The 13,935-nt window shown below is 36.1% G+C and overlaps 1 long non-coding RNA gene across 1 annotated transcript; it reads right to left on the minus strand.

The window, feature by feature from the left end:
- Positions 1-3,543: 3,543 nt before the first annotated feature.
- Positions 3,544-13,147, minus strand: LOC142140250 (uncharacterized). The gene is made up of 3 exons (XR_012688357.1): positions 13,065-13,147; positions 4,580-4,739; positions 3,544-3,741 (listed from the first exon to the last, which is right to left on the minus strand). It is a non-coding gene; the product is annotated as an uncharacterized LOC142140250 (long non-coding RNA).
- Positions 13,148-13,935: the final 788 nt, after the last annotated feature.

Consider the following 13,935-nt stretch of genomic DNA (forward strand, 5'->3'; position numbering starts at 1 on the left):
GTTGGTGTGAGTGGTTATCTCTCTTCCACTTTCTAAGCCACTATCAGTGTGGAGCGTTCGGTTCTTACTAGGCACTGCCGATGCTTAAACTAAAGAAATAGCTGAAAACTGTTTGACATACATAAAGGCATACTAATGGTGTGGGTGAGACAATTTTCTGCGCATGAGGCAATTTTTTCTTTTAAGAGACAGTATTTTAAAAGGTTTCTTTTGAGGCATTTTGATTGGCATAATAACATTTGAATGATTTATCTCTTGACGTATTTATTATATAACATCATTAATTTGATTTTAAATAATATTCATGATTTTTTAAAACACAATCAATAGATCTGGACATCATGTGCAGCACTTCTTTTTTAAAAATTATGGAATCGCTATAAATTAAATTTTTTAATATAATATTTAATATTATATGAGATATATTTCCTAAACATTCAGAACTTTTATTTGGAGGCCTGCAGAACTTATATTTGCACATTCTTGGCCTTGTTCATTTTCAAACGCAATGTGAACGCAACTTGCGTTTGAAAGAATCGCACGTAACTTGCCCATATGGGTATAAACACACTCTCACTAAATGGTACTTGATGTATGCAGATAGAAATAGGATAAATCAGGATGTTCTATACTGTACACAAAATGCATTTTTATAGTTTCTATAACTTGAAAACACATGTTCCGGAACCGTGGGCGTGATGCCGATGCCACAGGGCATAAGCTGATGCTAGCGTATATTTGGGCAGGTTTCAAAGCCGGTAAGTCCAAAACGGCTATGACAGGGCCTTTGGCGGGGATATCTTTTTTCGCTAGGCTTAGGGGTGAGGTTGATTACACCAAGAGTTTTGTGATAGCCAGAGCGTTAAGGGGTTGGACGAGGGAGCGCCCGACGCTTCCAGATGGAAGGCGGCCTATTAGTGATGCTCTTTTGGCGGAATTGCTGGGGGCTATCAGGGAGGTAGCGCGCAATGCTTATGACACTGCCTTATTTAGTGCGGCCTTTGTGATGCTCTATTTTGGGGCGTTTAGAGTGAGCGAAGTGGTTGCCTCTTCAAAGTCTTTTCCCTTGTCTCCTGTTGGCGCAGCATGTAATCGTTTCCCCTTCCTCAGTCTGTTGCAGAATCAGGAGATCCAAGTCTGACCAGTTAGGTAGGGGACATTGGGTTACATTGGCCCCAAAGGTGGGTTTCTCGGTTTGCCCTGTTGTTATTATTAGTGAATTTGCTGTTATTCGACCAGGGTCTGCAATTCCGTGGGTGGTGCATGGTGATGGTACCCCCCTCACCAGGTACCAGTTTACGGTAGTGTTTAAGCGTACATTGACTAAGCTGGGCTTGGACGGATCCCAGTTCAGCACTCATTCCTTCAGAATCGGTCCTGCCATGTCTGCAGCATTGGCTGGTGCATCGGAGCATGCCATACAGGGGATTGGTAGGTGGAAAACCAAGGTATACAAGCGTTATGTACGTCCTGCTCTTCTTACCTAACTCTTCTTATCTTTCTATCTATCTGCTGCAGTGGTGGCACAGGTTTTAGACTGCTTGGGCCTTTGGAGGTCGGGTGCGAAGGGATTTGTCCATTTTTTCCCCACTGGGTTTTATGGTTTTACCTTCGTCTATGCTTCCGCCCAAAACCTTTGTTCTTCTTTGTCTGTGTGTAGTGGATTCTTGGGTGTTTGTGTTTCTGTGGTGTACTGAGCGTTTTGATCTTTCGGTGTTGGTCTCTTGATTTTGTCAGTTTCCTAAAATTTTCAACATCAAGGGGTTCTTTGGAGTCCCGTTCTTCTTGCTGGTGTGCACAGGTATTTTGCTTTGTGGCTAACATTTGGTTTTCTCCTACCTTACAGACCATCGGACCCGCTGCGGATCTGGGTGCTGGGACACTCATATATTCACTGGGCTGGTTTGCACAGGGCAGCTAGGGATACTTCTCTTTTTACGGGGTCAGTGGTGGTGCAGTGGATAGGTTTTAGATGGTCTGGATTTCGAGAGCTCCTGAGCAGTAATGTGGATACTCAAGGGGTCCCCATGTTCTGGTGATACATCTGGGAGGTAATGACATAGGTGGTTGCAAGTCAATTGACTTGAAACTATAGCTTTTTTTCTTCTGTACTTCTTGTTAACAACAGCAAATATATTATATTAAATAGCTAATTTATAAAAATAAACATGTGAAATAAACTTCATATGATGGAGGTCTTATTGGATTAAGTTTTGAACTACTTAAATTTCAGCTGGCTTATTTTAAAGGGAACATCGACCTTCGGCCACCTGAGCAGAGACACACTGCCCTGCATCATTGAAGTGGTAGGAATACTCAGCTATGATATCCTGAGATCAAAATAAGTATCCAAAGTATGTGTCTAGAATCTGACCTATAGTTTCATCCACATTGATCTAGAATGTTAGTTAGGCAGTCATTATCACCCTCTCTATGCACAACTTGTACTCTCTCTCTCACTTCTCTCCCATTTTTGTTAGTGTATATATACAGAAGCACAGTGTGGCTTGCTTAGAGATGACAATTTTTAATAAATGAGCTTGTATTGAGGCCACCAATTAGTTACTTGATCAAACACATTAAACTTGTTCTTCATTTGTAAGTTCAAGTAATTAAGGATGAATCCATAGATCAGTCTCTGAATTAGAATGCCAGTGAAAGGGTTGGATTTGGCAATAGTTTTTTTAATGGCTTTTTTTCTTGTCATTTAAATGATATCCACTAATAGAAATCTCCTGCTTAGAGCAGTTCATCGAACTCTTGGGGATGTATTTTAAATGTTTCACTAACCTTTGGGAGGAGTGTAAGTTTATTTCACAACACTAGAAAGCTTTTATGCATTATGATGTCTTTTCTACGAATTTTAACTGAGCCTCTAGTCTTTGAGACTCCTTACTCTTATAAACCTTACTTTAAATCTTTTGTTTGACTACTGCAGAATGTTTGAGACAAAATGTGCAATCAAGTGCCTCCCCTTTTGAACCTGTGAGGACTAATTGCACCATTTTAAAATAGCCCACTCAATAAATACTATTGACATGGGGCATAATTACATTTGAATCTCACTATAATCATGATATGTTACAGTCCCTCAATCAAGTCCTTTGTCTTAAATAATTGGACTACATCTGTATGTAGATTTTCAGTGCTGTGTACCTTTACTTTTAAAATTGCGAATAATATTGTGTCAGTCCTCAACCATAGTGGTGTGATCTTATCTCCAAGCCACTTTGTATTTTTATTAAACTTTTGAGTTTGTTACCTTTCTTATGAATACAAAAGGAAACTAATTTTCAGTGTAAATATGTTAAGTAGTAAACAAGTAAATAAGATGAGTAATACTATTAATGGATATTCCGTTGAATCTTCTCCGTTAAATGAAAGATTGTCCACTGCAATCAATGTGGTTCCAACGCACAAAGAGATTTAATTGCAAAATATAACAAAGTATAACCGATACATTATGCTGCGCACTGGATCCAGTGACAGTCATCAGTCCTGAAGTCTGTGTAAAGAGAGATACTGATACTGTGTCCAGTGGCCTGTTTTATACAGTATGAGTTGGAAAAAAACAGTAATGATGTCACAATGTACACAAAGATAACACTAATATCATTTTTCATTGGTTCATGGTTTAAGATAATTCAGTACAATGCAGGTCATAGGTCAGTTCAAACAATGTTTCTCCAAAGTTGGGGGCAACTCACTCCAAAAGCTGTGTACGTGTCTTGCCTCAGGGAACTGCCAAAAATCCAATTTAAACTAACGTATTAACATATTTGGTACAGAGTATTTTTGAGCATTAATCTCATATTAATCATAACTAGTGATTGCAATGTGCAATTGCTTATTCGATGATACCAATTCCTGCTGGCGAAATGTGGATTAATATATGACCAAACACATTACATTTCTTATGAACTGAACCCTAAATATCTTTAGTGTACGTTCACTATAGTGTAATAAATATCTAAGTCTTTTATATATTAATAATAAAAGAATGTAAGTTTAAAAGTTTGTTAAAAGTAAACTATTTACAAATGTAAATGTGAATGTAAGTGTATTTACAGTGTTTTCCTTTGCGATTCCGTGATTAACCTTTGCACACCGTTGCATACTAACCGCAATTGTATAGGAAACTATCACAACCGGTATTTATTAATTTACACGACTTCATCCAATTATTTGACTGCGACAATTCTTACTATGCTTTATATAACATTGCAAACATTCATTAGAATACTTAATGTGTTATGGTTGTAACTATGCTGAATTACTGTTTGAAACAAAAATAAATCACATAACTGCTAATGTTTTGCAAGGCTTTATTTTCAGTTGTGAAATAAAGCTGCAATTTTTCTTTGTAAGACATACAAGGTACTAACGCCCCAGTGATAAAATGATTTGACCTTCAAAAGAAAAAACAAAGGTAATCTTTATCTTTGTGACTGAGCACTCTCTAAAATATCAATTAATACAATTCTCTATAGAAATGTTAAAGAAGTTCAGTGAGCAAGATGTTCCCAGGAACTATCAAATCACATTTCATTTCACCCACATTAACATCTATTCTACTCACATTGGGCAAGATAGCATAATTCATTGTGTCCTTTTAAATAACCGTTGTTTCAAAGCCTCCTCCACAGTGCCAAGTATGGTTGGCTGAAGAGATGTAGGGAGGGTACTGCCAGAGGTGATGACTACACAGAAAAAGAAACCGAAGTGTAAATGGCATGAGGCTGAAAAAGAGATAAAAAAGAAATAGTAAATTAATTTCTAGGATTATTTGTGTTTTCGCTATATACTTCAGTTCAATTTAAAAAGACTGTTAAATCATTCTAGAAAAACAAGTGTAAAAAGGCATGCTTGCAATAATAGAACCAATACTGACATTACTAATTACTATGCATTACAGCTATCCTTTGAATTTTCACATATAATTGTGGTATTTCTGTTGAAATAATGGTTAACCAGTTAGCTTTTTTATGTAGAACTTGACAGTGGGTTTATATTTTGTGTGAGTTTAACAAACTAAAATTCTTACTACTTGTAAATAGTCTATTTAGCCATCCAATATGTTTGTATATATGAGCATGTGTGTGGTTGGTTATCTACAGTATATTATACTGTGTACTTGTGTATCTGTATAATCCTGTAACCTGCTTTTAAAGATGTTGCATTTGATTGTATTTATAACTGAATAATAATGAATATACAGTTAACCAGTGACCAATAATAAAAGCAAAGATATACATAATTGTCAATATATTTATTTCCTGGCCACTTATTCTTAGCATAAATGGAATAATGTGTCATCTCCCACCATACAAGTTAAAATGATGCCAACAGCATTAGCAAAATGATAAAGCCTAACTTCCTCTACTGTTATTTTTCTTATTATACCTTTACACTCCTAAAGATGGGAGGAGCTATAGCTGTCTGTCCTGCAGCACAGAGATAATACAATACTTTTAACAGAGCTATAGTGGAAAGTCACTCAACAATAATTTTACTACCATGGTTCATATCTGAAAAATTAAATGTGGCTGTTTAATAGTCCTTTAAGGATGCTAGCATGTGTAACTCTCTGTTTATATATTTCTAGGGAAGGACCAGGGAAGGCTCCAACTATGGATTGTTTTTTTGAACCAGTTTGTCAAATCAGTACAAAATCTTTTATCGAATGATTAAAAAATCAAGCTAAATTCAAGAAAGTTGAGCAGTTTTTTCCCATGTTAAAGCTGGTGTGACCATGTTTGAGGCAGTTTGCACTAACTTTAACATGAACTGTGGATCCCTATGGTGAACCTTGAAAATGAATTGTGAACGGTAAACCACGGATCGTGAGCATCAAACACAATCAGCAAGTGTAAAGCCATAAGTTCCAAACCACAAATAGAATCCAGTTCGAAGCTTTAGAGCATTTCTTTTTAGAGTATTACTTATTGGCTGCCATTTTATTGTAGTCTTAGTATCAGTGTAGCAGCAGCCATCTTCTTGTAGTCCCTATCATCCGCTCTAGTAACTTACCAAAGATTTAAGTTAATGAATGTAGCCAGTCTCTATTTAAACAGCAGTCAGAAAGGGTAATATGTTTAATATGACAGTTTCTGATGTGCTTTCTATTCGAAAATCTATTAGCCAGGTAAGTGGAGTTTTCCTAGTTATCCTTATGGCCTTTCTGTGTTTTTTGCTGATCACAGTTTATTTTGGTTTAAGTTGTTATAATAAAATAACAACTTCAAAAAAATTACCTATGTCAGGTAAAATTTGGATTCTAGATGAGTGTTTTTCAGTTTGGTCAGTTTTTTTCTGTTACAGTAAACACATATTTCTTAGTTTTCTTTTCTTTATCTCTGATTCATTCTTGTTCATTTCCTCTGTCCCTGGTGCTTGCCTTAAAGCTTCACTACCACCTAGGAAATTAATTTTTCTAATGTGCACACTCAGCATAGATAGTTCTGCCAGCAAATCAATAAAGCACACCATCTTTAAATGTTGGCGGAGGAGGTGTGTGAGCAGGAGGACCAACAACGAGTTTCAATCTCTCATTTGCAGCTTGTGATTGGTCCTCCAGCTCCAGATCCCACTTGATTTTGTCTGGGGCTGTGAGAGAAATAGGAGGAGCCCCAGGAAAACGTCTGCATTAGTAATTTATGGTAATGCAGCTTTAAGGAGAAAGGGATGAGAAGAAGTAATAAACATAAATCACACAGAAATTCTGACAGCAGTGCCTAATGCCAGGTTGAGTGAAGATTGCTTAAGATAAGAAACTGATTTGTAATCTTCTTGTTCCTCTAATATGCATGTTATAATTTCCGAAGCTGTTGCTAAAGGTTTTCAACAAAAAGCCGCTTTATGACAAGCATCGATAATTTGCCTATTGTCTATACAGATTCAGATAATAAAATGAAAAGATCTGCTGATGGAGGATTTCATCCATAGCTGATAATTCTGATTAAAAGAACAATCAAAATCTCTTTATATCCATAAATTAGTTCCTGAACAACTCTTTCTGGTTTAATACCCTCTCCCTCTAATACCCTATTTTCTCGTTATATAAACAAGCGCAACATTTAATTTGGGGTGGATGTTACTATTGCATCTGTTAATTCTAGATTTTATATACGTTATTAATTTAATCAGGAGGGACCCTAAGGATTGGGACACTCCCCTGTAATTTCTGATGTCATTGTTTATTTTCTTAAAAAGGCTTCTCTCCCATTTGATGATGCGTGACACTCAAAAGCTTGCGGACTCTTGTCAGAAGCCTGATAGACTTAGACAGAAAGATAGATCATTTTATGGCTGCTTCTGGGTAAGTCAGACATGCCTTATCTTTGGTTTGGAGATACTTTCTGGAAAAATTAACTATACAGCCTTTCCTCTGAGAGTCAGATCCTCTTTAGAAGACAACTGAATGAAATTAATATTGAGGCTATAGTAGGATAATGCAATCTGCTTCCTAATGATACTAAATCTTCTAGGTGCCATTCACGTTCGTCCTACTGGAAAAGGGATATTTTTAGAATAGAGTATCCAATTAAGACCAGACATAGAATACACAAGACCAGCAGGTTGTAGAGGAGGCAGTATAACTCGTTTGAAGGAATGAAAGGGATAAGCTCACAGAAGCCTAAGAAACATCAAATGATAATAAAAGTGTGGGATATCAGGAAGACTATGATACTTCATTCAGCAGCAAAGTCCTGTTTCAGATCATTGGGTTGTTTCTCTTCTGTAGCAAGGCTGTTTTCTCACATTTTTATCTTACCCCAAGGAAAATAATTGTACTTTCAAAAGGGTTAAGGTAAAGTTTGACATACTGCTTCAAAACATTTTTCTTTTCTCATTTATATAGGAAAGTATTTCTTTCATTATCCCCTGCAGAGAAGGGGCAATTATTTAACAGCTTTTCCTGTTCATAAAGTGTTGGCAGCATGGAAGCGTAGCTTGAATCAAAGAGAGGTAGACAAGTATATGCTGAGAAAGAAGAACATTCCAAATGGCATATTTATTTACAATAATATTAATTAACTGGTAAACTTTCTTATTTCTATAGATTTTTAAAGACAATTATATTCATGTCCCAGTTGTTAGGAATCAGTAGATATTATATTTATTCTTGCATGTTATCATTACCAATTAATGTATTTTCCCTTTTGGGCTGTGTGTGTCTCATATAGTTCTCACCAAGATACAGGTATCCCTTGTGTTCACATTATGGAAACAAGAACTTAGGCCAAAGATATTCTTGTCATTGCAATAAACTCAGTCTTAAGTGACAAAGACATTGGGAGTTTCCAGTTACAAGTTCATGGTTGGCTAGTGGAGTATCAAGCCAATTAAACCCATCACCAAATCCTGTCTATCTGGGTGTCACACTTTCAACAACTCAGATCAAATATTTCACATTATAGATAAAAACATTGTTCAGGATTATTCAGGAAGTAATAAACATCTCTGGCTTCCACAAAGTCTCTACATGAGACTTCAGGGTCTCTTCCTGTCTTGTCTGGGTTTGTGGACATAATACCAGCTAAAATTAACACAGTTTAAGAGCGTATTCCTGTAATCAACTCTCTGCTAACAATAATACTATAGATAGTCACTGTATCTGGACACTGTACAGTTATATTTACTTTGTAATCAGCCCTTAAGTAAAAAGGTGAAGTCAATCAGAACAGTTTATCACACCTGTTGTAGCCTTTATAAAGCCCCTCAGTTCTACCAAAACTTTGCAGGAGCAATGTTTTATTTTGGATTTCTCTGTTTGTGCTTTAAAGAAAACTTGTTTCTATCTTGTCCAATTCTTTGACTTCATGCCCCACTATTTGCCCTTCTCCAATTCCTTGAACTTGGCTTAGTCCATCACTATTTTACCTTCTCCAATTCTTTGACTTCAGCTTGTACTTCATGACCAGTCCTCTCAGGACTAAGTGGCTTGGCCGGATGTTGTGTGTCTCTGAAAGCTACCCCAGCCAAATGGTTCTTTTCTAGCTGCCAGCACCATAGCAATCTTTACAGATAATTTCCAGTCAGGTTAGGGTATAAAATAAAGGGCCTCCTTTGCTTGGAACTAATGGCCCCTACAATCTCATTCTCTTCAGTCAATGGTCTTGAGACTTGAGTGCCAAAACTAGCCCTTCTGTCATTTTCCAACATGTTCAGAGGGCAAAAGTTAAATTATTGGAAAAATATGTCAGCAACAACTTATATAAGATGCCAAGGGAAACACAGAGTTTGCTTCTGATAAGCGAAGTTGCTCTAAAAGTGCACAAGGACTCATAACATATTGGTGATCTATATTCCAAGCCAGTCAAGTGTAGAAAGTAAAAGCAGAAATAGTTTTGTTGACACAGCTGGTAGTTATACCCAGAGATGTTCATGAAAATCAAAGAAATCAGGGAATTCTCATGCGGATTTGATGACAACATCTAGAAATGCAAAAGTCAAGAATATGGACACTGGAAGTAGAGTCACACATTCTTTTTTCTAGTGGCTATTCCTCCTGCCTTATGTTTTTTCTTTTATTGCCCCTTTTCCTGTAGGTACAGCAAGAAGCCAAGGATGTGATATTAATTGTTCCATGGTTGTCTTGCGGGCTTTCATTTTCTTTGTTTCTCTGAGTGTCAATGACAGATTAAATGATTCCAACACAAAAGAGATATCTGTTGAGCCATGGCCCACTCCTTCAACCAGATCCCCAAAGCCTGTATCTGAAGGCCTGGAAATTGAGAGGAATAGACTCCTGTGTGTGTTTTTTTCAGAGTAAATTGTAAATAAGTTTACTAAAACTAGATAAATTACTTTTAACTGGGTGAAAGAATATGACATTTTGGAAGGCTCATCAGTCAAAATGCTACTTAATACCTTAGCCTTATTGACTCTCACAGCTACCCAGTGGGCCAATCATCCAGTCTAAACTGCCCTCCATGTCTTTATTTCCAGCAAGGGGTTTACATTAGTATATAGATTTTAGAACTAAAGAACCATTTAAACAATTGCAAAACTCCTCATTATAGCATGTATGTTGGAATAACATCAGCTAGAAGAGTTGGGTGAGCTATATAAGCGTTTTCTTGTTAACAACCTTATACAACCTACCTTGAAGTCATGGGTAGTTCCAGATTTCTTGCCAAAAGTAGTTTTTGTTTTACTGACATAATCATGTTGTTCTGCTCTCACGATGATCCCAATACATTGAATATTAAGGCTACAAAACTGTTTAAATAGATTGATAGACTTTTTTGTTACCTATGAATCAAGACTCAATTAGCAGTTGAATTAACCAGATTAGTTAATCATATTGTAGGCAAGTTAGTTATTCAAGGTAGTAAAACACATTCTAGAAGAGGTATGGTAAGTTTGTGTGCAATAGATTGAGGTGTCCTGTTGAAATACACTTGTGAACAAACAACTCACCCATTTGTTAAACATTACTGCCTAGACTTGCCTTCTCTGAACATTTCCATTCTGGTCAACCTGTTCTTTGTTCAGAAGTTCCTTTCATTTGCTTCCAAAATAGCTAATTTCATTATCATATGACAATTTTAGGATTAAACTAGATTCTCATATAATTTAACATCCTTCCTCTGGTTAGTTATTGTAGGTATTGTGTAGTTTAAATATATATTTTTGTGGCTATACTCAACACATCTGATAAGAAAATCAGGACAAATTAAACTACACCCTTTACCAGCTTCTTTTCTATTAAGCCATGTTCCTTTTGGCCCCTGAACCTTTGGATTGTACCACAAAAATTGGTGCTGTTGAGAGGTATGTATACAGGGTATTTGACACATTTGCGCTAATTACCATATACTCACCCACCACTTTTGTGGTCTTAATTCTAAAGCTAATATAAAAATGTAGCACACTTGGGCTAAGCATTCCCATTTACTAAGCGGAATTTGGCTTTTGAAAATAAATATGAACTAGAATTATATATGATATAGATCAAGGGCGTACTCCTATGAGGTTCAGCAGCACAAAGTAAAATATGTGCCTTAAACAACAAACTTAATGTATCTTCATAACAAATTCATCTAGGTAGTTATGATTTGAAAAATAATGAGGATACCATGGATGTGTATACAATTCATAATACTGTAATAATTTACAGGATACTGATTAGGGATGGAGCAAACATTGTGGTGGATAGGACCATGGTGCATAGAGGACCTGAAAACAAGTTTGATATGGGGCTCAGACATTTCTAGCTATGCTCCTGATATAGATCACTAAATGAACATTTGAATGTTTCTAAAATGCACAACACTTGCAGACTTTGAATTATTTATTTAAGCTCTATAAAAAATTGTAATAGCTGAAACATCATTGAAAGCAACTACATACTCATGTTTCTATTTGCTTTACAATATAAAGCATACAACATATTTTAGTATTAATTAAAGTATATATCATGGTGAACCAAAGTGTTGCTTTCATCACATAACACTGTTTCCAAAGTCATCAATAATCTACTTAATTAACTGGAGCAAAACATCTTCATGGAGTTAATTAATTGCAATTTGCAGGATTAGTGATAACAATTTGGCATCTTGACAGGGAAGATGTAATTGCAACATCAACTAATTTAAGTCATGCAAAGTCATAGACTGTACTATTAAAATCCCTGTCCCAGTTTCACTGAACTTTTTAAAGTAGGTTTATCAGCATGCTGCCTTTATTTTAGATGATAGTTACATAAGTACGTGCAAGCTTTTTATTCAGAGAAAATCAGAATTGGGGCTACTGTTTCCTTTAAATGAATTGCAATAGGACCTGGTATAACTGGAAGGCCTGTATTCTCAGTATCAAATACTCTTAACTGTTCCGAAGATTGAGTTACCACCTGGGATTTACCCAACATACTGTAAAACATATGCAGTCAAAAATGCAGAATAATTATTTGGCCAATATAGCACAAAATAAATAAATAAATAAACACCTTCTCAACTAAATAGCAAACAAATACAAATATAAACTGTAAATTAAATTTGAGTTTTGATGTTATGAAATTTATACAGTATTAATTTAATATTCACTGTAAATCAAACTGTAGAATACTATGCTTTTAAAATATGTAGTACATGCAGATTCCCACTGATGCTTATATAACAGGTTGTATTTATACCAGTACAACTCCTTCTTTGACATTTAATTGTTCCATTAAACTCCAAAATATTGTCTCAGATTGGTGAGCAAAACCACTTTGGCTTCTGTCATTATGTAATGTTAATGTCTACCCAATGGGTGGTATTTTTTCACAGTAATCTTTATAACCTCACCTTAAAAAAACAAAACAAAAAAACAAACACCAAATGAAGGCTGCACTAAACTTAAATACTAAGGTCTATGAACCCAGTCCTCAAACATGTTCAAATGTGGGAATGGTGCAAACCACCTTTGTAAACAGATCTTGCTGGGATTTTAATGACTATCTGCTTTGGCTGTAAGAAATCTACATGATAGCCAAAAATGCAGCTAAGAATAGTGAAAAGAAAGAAAATACGTAGGAAGAAAAATTAGTATAGGAGTCGATTGATGATTATTTTGTAAAGCCAACGCAGTTAACTTACCGGCTTTAAGCATTACCTTTGCAAACTCATTGGTTCCCATTTATTTAGTATGCACTGCATGTGCACTGTTTTGTACCAAGAGATGGTCTGCCCCATGCTCTTCAATGATGTACTCCGACTATTCTCTTTTGGTAGACACCTCTATTATCTATGTGCCCTAAGGTTTGCAGGAAGGTACAAAAATCTCAAGAGGCGCACTGTCACATCACAGTCCAGTATCCTACCACAATATCCTCAAGTGAGTGATAGGACATCGGAACCACCTTCCTTTTGTGAGTATGAAGCCTATTTTTTTTATTCAAAATGTGCCTAGAAATATACTTCTCTGCCGAAGAGCATTTGAAAAGTGGAAAATGCCACTCAGCTTGTGCAAAAACAATGTACTTTTGTGAAGTGACAGTGACTGTGCCCTTCCGCACAGCAAGGAACAATCTCATTACAATAACATTGCTCTGCACAATATTGAGTTTTTGCACTTACCTGGAAAATTATGCTCATTTGTGTATCTACTGCATGCTCAGCAAGGAATGTCGAACTCCTTACATCAACCAGTGCAAACTTCTGCTGAATATGAATTCATAGACCAAAACACATTCAGATAGCTTTGAATAGATATTGGAATTAGCATATACTGTATGCTATTACAAACAACAAAAACAAGGTAGCTTACCTTTTATTCTCTTCACTGACACATCAAGAGCACCTGTAGAAAGCTAATATTTTTGCAGAGGGAAAACGGCTCTGTGGCCTCTGGCTAACTCACAAACATTCCCATAAATGTCTCTAAACTTTGAACTTCTTTTAAATATCTCATCCAGCAAAACTGCATGAGGCACCAAGGCGGCATTCAGCAAGAACTCTCAGTTCAAATCAGAAGATGCAAACCTTTGCACCCACTGCACACACCTCCAACTTGACACTTTAAGATCTGTAAGAATCATATGGCTGGTAATGACAGCTGTTTTATATTAAAACATTTTACATTGTTACCATGAACACTGCAGGCCACTTTACATCAGATCCCCATTTTATGGAAACTGAAAATGCAGGGGAATAAAAGGATAATGTGTTATGTTGCCTGGTATCAAGAGACATCATTTTATTATATGTACTTAATAGTGAGAGTTTTAAACACAATAAAAAAGCAATCATCAAAAATGCTTATATTTGGTGATATACAATATTAAATAACATAGCAGATCTAACAAAACCATTGGTTGGATGCAGAAGAGCACAGTGAAATAAAGGGTCTGATATAGAGTTGTATGCAACTTACATAAAAAAAGCAAATGTAAAATGCATACTTAAAAGAAGAAGCAACTGCATGTGTATGGATGTTGCATTCAGGTCT

The sequence above is a fragment of the Mixophyes fleayi genome, chromosome 2 (assembly GCF_038048845.1).
Source record: "Mixophyes fleayi isolate aMixFle1 chromosome 2, aMixFle1.hap1, whole genome shotgun sequence".
Taxonomy (NCBI): Eukaryota; Metazoa; Chordata; class Amphibia; order Anura; family Limnodynastidae; genus Mixophyes; species Mixophyes fleayi.